Here is an 8,428-nt window from a genome sequence, read left to right on the forward strand (position 1 = left end):
CAGGGCAAGGGCAGGAGGGCCTCCCTTGCTCACTGTCACATACTTCTAGTAATGGACACTCGGGTGCGTCCAGATTTAGAAAGCAAAAGGACTGTGCAAAGGTTAAAGCATAATTCTCCTCGCCCTTTAGCCTTAAGTAGGCAGGCGGCTGTGGGAGCGGTCAGCTAACAAGAGGGATGCTGTCCCTTAGATGTGGGGCGCAGGTGTGCAGGACACAGGGTGCTAGTTGGACGGCATCTAGGTGAAAGCCGCAAATTCAGGGGGCTTTGTGAGAAATAGTGTCTGAATCCGCCTCGCCCAGAGCTGGCACGGGGCAGAGCAGGTGGAGCAGTGGAACTTTCTCATATGAGGATCAGTGCTTGGCACAAGTTCACAGGCCAGAAGGGCTTTTGGTTTCATTAGACACTAGCGGTCTAATGTCAAGGGCTATTGGGATATAAATGTGTTCATCTATCACCAGTAAGGAGGGATCCCTTCCTCTAGAGTAGCAGGAGGCCTGTAAATGGGAAGTTGCAGGTGAGAAAGGAGCTGTTTTGGTGGTGGCTCTGTCGGCGACGGTGGCAGCCGCCAGAGCTGTGGCAGAGTTACAGGGTAATCTGGAAGCAAATGGGTACAGAAAGGTACCTCTGCACGGCACTTAGGGGTGCCAGAGCCTAGGAGCCTCATGGGAGGTTCCTGGAAACCTGTTAGTCCTTTGGGTGGTTGTGGGCCTGAACAACCGGGGCCTTGCCTTGCTACGCTCTGTCCTGAAAGGGGCGTGAGTAATAAGGGACCAGGTGTCACGTGATCTGGGGGAGGATCAACAGAAGGAGCAGCACAGATGGGGTTTGCTCCAGTGCTGCTCGGCTCATCAAGCGGGCAGGTGGTGAGAATGCTGCCTGCCCTTGGATCGCCCGTAAGATAACCCCCCATATCACATAACGTTGTACGTAATAAACCTGCAGCATTTTTTCCCAATACATAATCTGTGTGATGTGTACTTATTTGCATGCATGCTATGTGTTTGAGGGGTGGGGAGTGTTGCCATGATGGTACTATGTGGCCCAGTTTATGGGTGCGCTGCTTTCCAAATTGTGTCATTTGGATTGCTGCCATGCCCTGAATGAAGTTTTTTATGCTGTAGTTGCTATCTTTATCGAAATGTAGTTTGAGATCTCCTAGTACTGTAAAGTTGGACTTCTGAGGGCTGAGTTCTGCTATTAGTTCCTGGAGTGCTGGCTGAATTCTGAAGCGGGCTTTTGGCCCGATATATCAATATACCTGAGAACGTTAATGTGGCTGAGAGCTCAAGCGAGAAGAGCAGGCCAGCACTTCAGGGAACCTCCAGAAAAATTGTCCTTTTAGAGCCTCTTTAAAAACTATATCTACCCCTTTCACCCCTCCAGTCTTAGCGGTCGCATCTTGCGATGACATAGCCTTGTGGGAGTGCCATGGCCACATCTGGCATGGAGTCCTCCGGCAACCAAGTCTCTGCAATCAAAAGTACATCTGGTTGTTTGTCATCTAATTATATAAACAGTTCTGCTCTGTGTTTTGACATGGATCAGCAGTTCAGCAGCATCATCTGCCACTTGTGAGTTGCCTTTCTCAAGGGGTAATGTGCAGTGCTGTTGGGTATTATCTCAGTCTTCCCTACATCGCTTTTGTAGTGGTTGCAGACCCAGTATGGCCATTCAGGTAGCATATAGTGCTGACATAGCTCACCTGTCGCTATGTTGTGCGCGTTGGCTGGGGAGTAGATGATCTGAGCTGGCGGCAGACGGACGGTGGTAAACTTTGGATTTACGTTTGGGACTATCATAACTCTTTCTTTTATTGTGCTACCGAGTATGTGTTAACCTTTAATGCTGACATCACATTATCATCTTTGCCTGGAACCCTCATACTTTTAAGGACTGACATTTTTAGATAGCTTAGGTTTTTTTGCAATACTTTTGCCCACCATCATCATTTGTGTCTTAGTTTACATTCTAGCTTTCCAGTGCTACAGTGCCGGGTATTCTGTGCTGTATTTTCGAAGGCCAGCATCTTTAGATATTTCTAATAATTATTGAACACATTCACTATTTAGGCTGAGCACTATTCTTGTAAGGTTACTATGCCAATTAGATGCACCAGTTTTAGCTTTAATATTATATACTCATTGTATATCTCCATTACTACTTATGTATCAATTTACTTATAATTTCTTTCTCTACTACAAGAACTGTTTATATAAGAGAGGATAATTTTAAACAAGTTTACTATATGGATCTTGAATTCTAATACTCACAATTTAATTTCAGTCCTATTAAGTGAGACATTTAAATTTCTCTAACTATGAAGACATTTTGTACTAGTTTTCATCATCCATCACTCAAGTGGACCGCCTCTTATGGATGTTTCAACATATAAGTTATAGTATTCCCCAAGTAAGTTACTGTATTGTCTTCAAAGATATATTATGCACAACCCTAGTTTACATACCAAAGGTGTGATATGAGGAAATGTATGGGTATTTGTGGTAGACGTCCTTGATATTAGCCTTGTTATATCATTTCAATCTTACTGAATAACCACCACTTAGTGCTTGTCAATGATTGAGTCCTCTTTGGAAGAAAAATGCAGCCTCACTGACCTGCATCTGTAGACACTTACAACCTCCTGGCAATGCGTATGCCATTCTTCACCACACTTCAAATGGTTTCTGCTTTATTTCTGGATTCACACATTGATATAATCTGTATTTGCTGATTATGGAGATCATGGCAGCCTTCTTGAGACATGTTTACACAGTGGTAATAGCTATGCTTACTCATTCGGTATATGGTAATGCCACATTGCAGGCTTTCAATGCAGTATTTTTGAAGGCCGGCAAATTTAGATATTTCTAATGAATAGTGAACACATTTACTACTTAAACTGAGCCCTATTCTAGAAAGTTACTATGCGGCTTTTCCACACCATTTTATGCATTAGTAATGTATACTCACTTTATATATGCACTAGCAGCCCGTCCCGACGTTGTCCGGGTAAGAATTGCTGCCGGCCAGTAGTATATTGTTTTGTTGGATTTCGTTTTGATAGCATTTCTTATCTGTGACAGGCCTGTGAAACGCTACGATTCACAGTGCACTGCTGATGCACTTAAGAGTGAGGTTCAGTAGTGTGTGAACTCGAGTTTCCCTACTTTATTTTTCCTTGCAATATTATATAGCGCGAACTCGACAACATGGCATGAGCACAATTTACATTACAGAAGAACACATTCATTTGTGGTAGGCACAGGGAGACAAAGCGATTTGCCTGGAATCACAGGATGTTAAGCTGATGCCGAGATTCGAACGTAGCTCCCCAGCTCTAAAGTTCGCAATTCTAGAACTTGTGGCGGGAGGTGTGCCTAAAAGTGTATGTCGGTGCTGGCCATCAATGAGAGAGACCTGTGCATATTTCAAATGGGTGGTGAAAAAATATGAGTATGTTGCTGGAGATGTGGGCCGCCGTGCCACCAATGTACTTACCCGGGGAGGGTAAACACCCATTATTCCGCAACTTTCTTTCCGCATACCATCACTCCGCATACTTTCATTACGAAAGTAATATGACTCCGCAATGCCATTATAACGCATGGCATTACATTTTATATGCTTTTACCAGGAATACATTCACAATGAAATTCGTTGTAAATGCATGAATGGTAAAAGCATTTTTTTAAAATGTTTGGATAATGTAAGTATGGGCATAGGGGTATATGTTTTGGGGTACTGAGGTATATGTTTTGGGGTGTTTGGGTATTTTAAGGGTTCAGATATAGTTTTGGGTTATGGGGTACAGGGGTAGTTTTAGGGTTTAGGGATAGGTATGGGTTTTGGGGTACAGGGGTATTTTTAGGGTTCAGGGCTAGGTTTGGGTTTGTAGTGTAGTTCCTATTTTCCCGATAGGCCCTGCGCATTGGAATAACATAAACAGCAGTATAGACGTAGAAGTGCGATCTTCCAGGTCTCTACTGACTATGCTAAACTTAATTGGGTTTGTTACCAACTAGCTCAGAGGTCACTGGAAACTTTCTTGACTGAATAGGAAGTGATCAGCTTCCCTGGTACAGACAAGAAGGGATTCAGTTTTCCAACAACCGTGCAACATGACAACTTTGCTCCTTAGAATAAGAGTCAATCTCTAGAGTCGTGTGAAACAATAGACAGTTATTTTACTTAGTCAGTTGTGCAGATTACTTTCACCAAGGTGCAGAGAATAGAGAGACGGGCGTTTTCAATAAAAGGTATTATTTATTGAACAGTCTTTCTTCTCATGCAAGAGAAATGAATTGCCACAATTGCAAGACTTGTTATTATAAAAGTGCGTACAGTAAAATGAGGATTGCGAAATAATACTATAAAAGCATTGATATGGTTTCTTAGCCATACAATGGTTTAAAATGAATAAAATATATACATTCATATATACATTCAGCTAACGTGTTTAACTGGTGCTTCTAACTACGCCTACCCCAGTGTACCTTACCTAAGCCTAATACTTGGGAGGGAGTAAGTAAGTAGCAGTTTTAGTTAAGTTGGTTTTGCCAAGGTTTGCTTCAAGAATTCTCTCTAAGGGTTTAGTCAACACCATACCTCTGGAATAGAATGTTGGAGGTCTTGTATCTCCTTCCAGGACTCGATATCCCAGTCACTCGCAAGAATAGGCTGGAAACACCGGAGATGGATTTTCTCGGCAGGAGAAAAAAACAGCGTCTCTCTCAGCGCGTCAAGGAGGAGGAGGGGCAGCGTCCGTGGGCAGCTTGCATCTGCTGGGCTCTGCAGGGGACAGCTGTTCTGCTCCTATGTTCACCACACCATCGCTATCATCGATGTCGTTGAAGCAGCGTTTGCTTAAGGCAACGTTGGTAATATTTATACCTGAAAGGTGCCTTGTTTGACGTAAGTTTTTGGACATAAGACGTCAATAAAGATGTCACTAGGAAGTGATCGTCTCTCAGTGCTCATTAGAGTTCTATTACTAATCAAAACATAGCAAGCGGGGCTTTCCCAGGTTGCTGAGTTTTATCTTGTTGAAGAACTTGGAGTGTAATCTAGGAATCTTAGATAGGGGCTTCTGCTGTGTCATTTGCTCTAATGAGCTGCAGAGGAAGAGATTCTGAAATGTGGCTCTGATCGTGTTAGGCCAGAGACGAGTTTCTGAAATATCACTCTTGATCGTTTATGCCATTATAGGGGTATAAATGGATTATAGCCGTATAGGGGCATAAGGTCACAGTATTGATCGGGGTCCTAGATTAGAACACGGCAGGTTTTAGGGTATAGGGGTATTTTTAGAGTTCAGGGGTAGGTTTAGGATTTGGGGTACAGGGGTATTTTAAGGGTTCAGGGCTAGGTTTGGGTTTTGGGGTACAGGGGTATTTTAGGGTTCAGGGGTAGGTTTGGGTTTTGGGGTACAGTGGTATTTTTAGGGTTCAGGGTTAGGTTTGGGTTTTGGGGTAGAGGAGTATTTTTAGGGTTCAGGGGTAGGTTTGGGTTTTGGGGTACAGGGATATTTATAGGGTTCAGGGCTAGGTTTGGGTTTTGGGGTACAGGGGTATTTATAGGGTTCAGGGCTAGGTTTGGGATTTGGGGTACAGGGTATATTTATAGGGTTAAGATGGGTTAGTGTTTAAGGGTGTTGGGGTATTTTAAGGAGTAAGGGTGGGTTATGGTTATGGGGTGCAGGGGTATTTAAAGGGAGCAGGGTGAGATTAGTACACAATATGAGACATGGCATGAAGGGTGGAACGTACCACACACCCCCAGCATTTGTCATGCCCCCAGCACACACCCACAGCACAACGCAGACACGCCCACAAGGGTCTACTTTCCTGGCACGGTTCTTTTACCTTTTTAATGTATATGGTGGGCGTCTGCATAGCCTATGTCCTTCTGCTGCAACTGCCCTTTCCAACGCTGTATTGGGTGTTGTGATTGGTGCTGTGGTTCCTGAGATTTCCCGCCTCAAAGGTTTGGACTCTCTCTTTATTATATTAGTATGGATTACTACTCACGGATATTACATGTAGATTTAGTCATAATTTCTTTCTGTACTTTTATCAGGAACTGCTTATGTGTGACAGGGCTACTTTAGACATGATTAACCTGTGCATCTTTAATTCTAAAACCCAAAAAGGTATGTTTATTATTTTTTAATGTATACTTTATTTTATAGAATGTTTAATAAGATTTCTTCAGTTAGGAAAATATTACTTGAATGAGCGTACTAGTATACAATTTACTCATTGCTGCTGTCACACTAATAGTTTTCATCTTATAGTATTGCTTTAGACAGCAATTAATGTTGCTTTACATTTCTCTTATACACAAGATAATATATGCAAATACTATGCATAACATACATGTACACTTTTGGGAATAAAGATTCCTACCTCATAGTTTCACTTGTTGCCAACAAATTAGTGTTGACAACTTTGAGATTCTGATTATCTACATTTCATAGGACTTATGCCTGCAGTTTAGAATATATATCAAGTGTGTATCTTCATAGGGTTACAAGTCATAATATTTGCATTTTTAAGGAAATTATCATTTTCTTTCTCTCTAGTGTGTAAAGAACCCTTTCTAGTGATTTAAATTAAAGTATATGCCCTGATGTAGCAATAGAATCAATGTCATAACACATTATGGATCAAAGGCACACTCTATTTTAGATGATATTTTTAATGAAGGGACAAAAATAAAATAAAGATTTGTATACAGTTCACAGCACTAGATTCAATCTATTTATTTTGAAAGCCTGAGTACATCAAGATCATCTCTTCCAGTCCTAGGTGCTTATTTGCATGCTGAAAAAAACATTTGGAGTTTTGCAAAGGACATACTGAGAACAGACAAAGATTTGTGCTAGAATTGGGTCATGTAAATGGTAAAGGTGAGGGATTGTTATACCAGACATTCTTGGCGTGGTATTTAGGTCAAACGTTTGCCTCTCCCACCCCTGCTATTTGCTGAATTCGTTTATGTTGGCTTCATAGCTCTGCACATGTTCCCACTGCTAAGAAGTGCTGAAGTTGTTTTGCTCTCTCCTTCAAACATGATACAATCGGATTACACCTGATTGGCACATTTAATTTACTTGTAAGACCCTAGTAAATGGTACTACTAATACCCAAGGCCCGTAAATTAAAAGCTACTAGTGAGCTGCAGCACTTCTTGTGCCACCCACTGTAAGACATCTCAGGCCTGCTGCTGCACCCTGTGTGTGCAGTTTTAAACTGCCTGTGGCAATGTAGGAGAGACAGGCCGGAGACTAGTTCTTGGAATATAGGGTTTTATTTTTATAAACAATTTCTTCTTTTTAGTAGAGTGTCTTTCGCGGGATGAAGCTGCAGGATCCGTTGTGGCAGGCTGGCCCTTTGGGGATCGGTCTATCAAAAGGTCCCTCTTCTTCGGTAGGTGCTCAGGATCCTATCCGGGATGTAGGGGTGTCAGCGATCTTCATCCAGAGTTGTTGTACCCAAAAGAACAAAAAGAACAAAAAATCAGACGTCCGTCTGAGAACTTTAAGTGCCAGGCTCCCGGGGTTGTGAGGGATCACCGGTGCTACTTCACTATCTATAGCCTTATGGACTGGGGTGTACGGGAGTGTGGAACAGGGGGGGTTTTAAGAGGAGTGCGGAAACTGGGGACAGTCGTGCCCATATGAACCCACTACCTCTTTTCCGACCCGTCCCGCCTCCCAACCCAGTTCGACACCCGTTGTCGTACCTGGGAAAGCCAGACTCCTCCGCGAGTCTGGCTAGGCGATGCGCCGGACCGTTGGCCTCCTGGCTTCGTGTCTGCTTCTTCCGTTTCGGCTGTTCCTCGGTCTCCTGCTCCTTCCTTCCTTCAGTCGCGTGCTTGGAACTCCTCTCGATCTCCAGAGTCGGTGACTTCACACGCCGACGGTAGGACTTCCTCCCTTTTCACCAATGCTCCTTCGACCGCGTCACTCCCGGGCGTTCCGGTCATAATTGTATACGCCCCCTTAAAGGTACAGTCATCTTCCTCCTTGGGTGATCCCCACAGCGGATCTTGTTCGCAGCTCCAGTCACTCTGTAGGTGACGAAAAGAGGGGAGAGTTGAGGGGTCAGCAACCCACCATTCCCTTGAAGGTGCCTTAGGTTCAAGTACCGGGTACTTCTGGCTACACTGCCATTTCGACCTTGCAAAATAAACCGTTTGTCAGGGCTAAACTTTACTTTTTAATACTTACAAGTCAACCCTAATGTAGGCCCTAAAGGCTCCTAGGGCAGGGTACATTGTATTTAAAAAGTAGGACATGTGTATTTAAGTTTTACTTGTCCTGGCAGTAAAAAACCCCTAAACAGGTTTTTCACAGTTATAAGGCTTGTCTCTCCCATTGACTAATACTAAGTTGCCTTATAGCTTTTAATAAGTGCTACCTTTAG

This window comes from Lissotriton vulgaris, chromosome 7 (assembly GCF_964263255.1).
Source record: "Lissotriton vulgaris chromosome 7, aLisVul1.2, whole genome shotgun sequence".
Lineage (NCBI taxonomy): Eukaryota > Metazoa > Chordata > Amphibia > Caudata > Salamandridae > Lissotriton > Lissotriton vulgaris.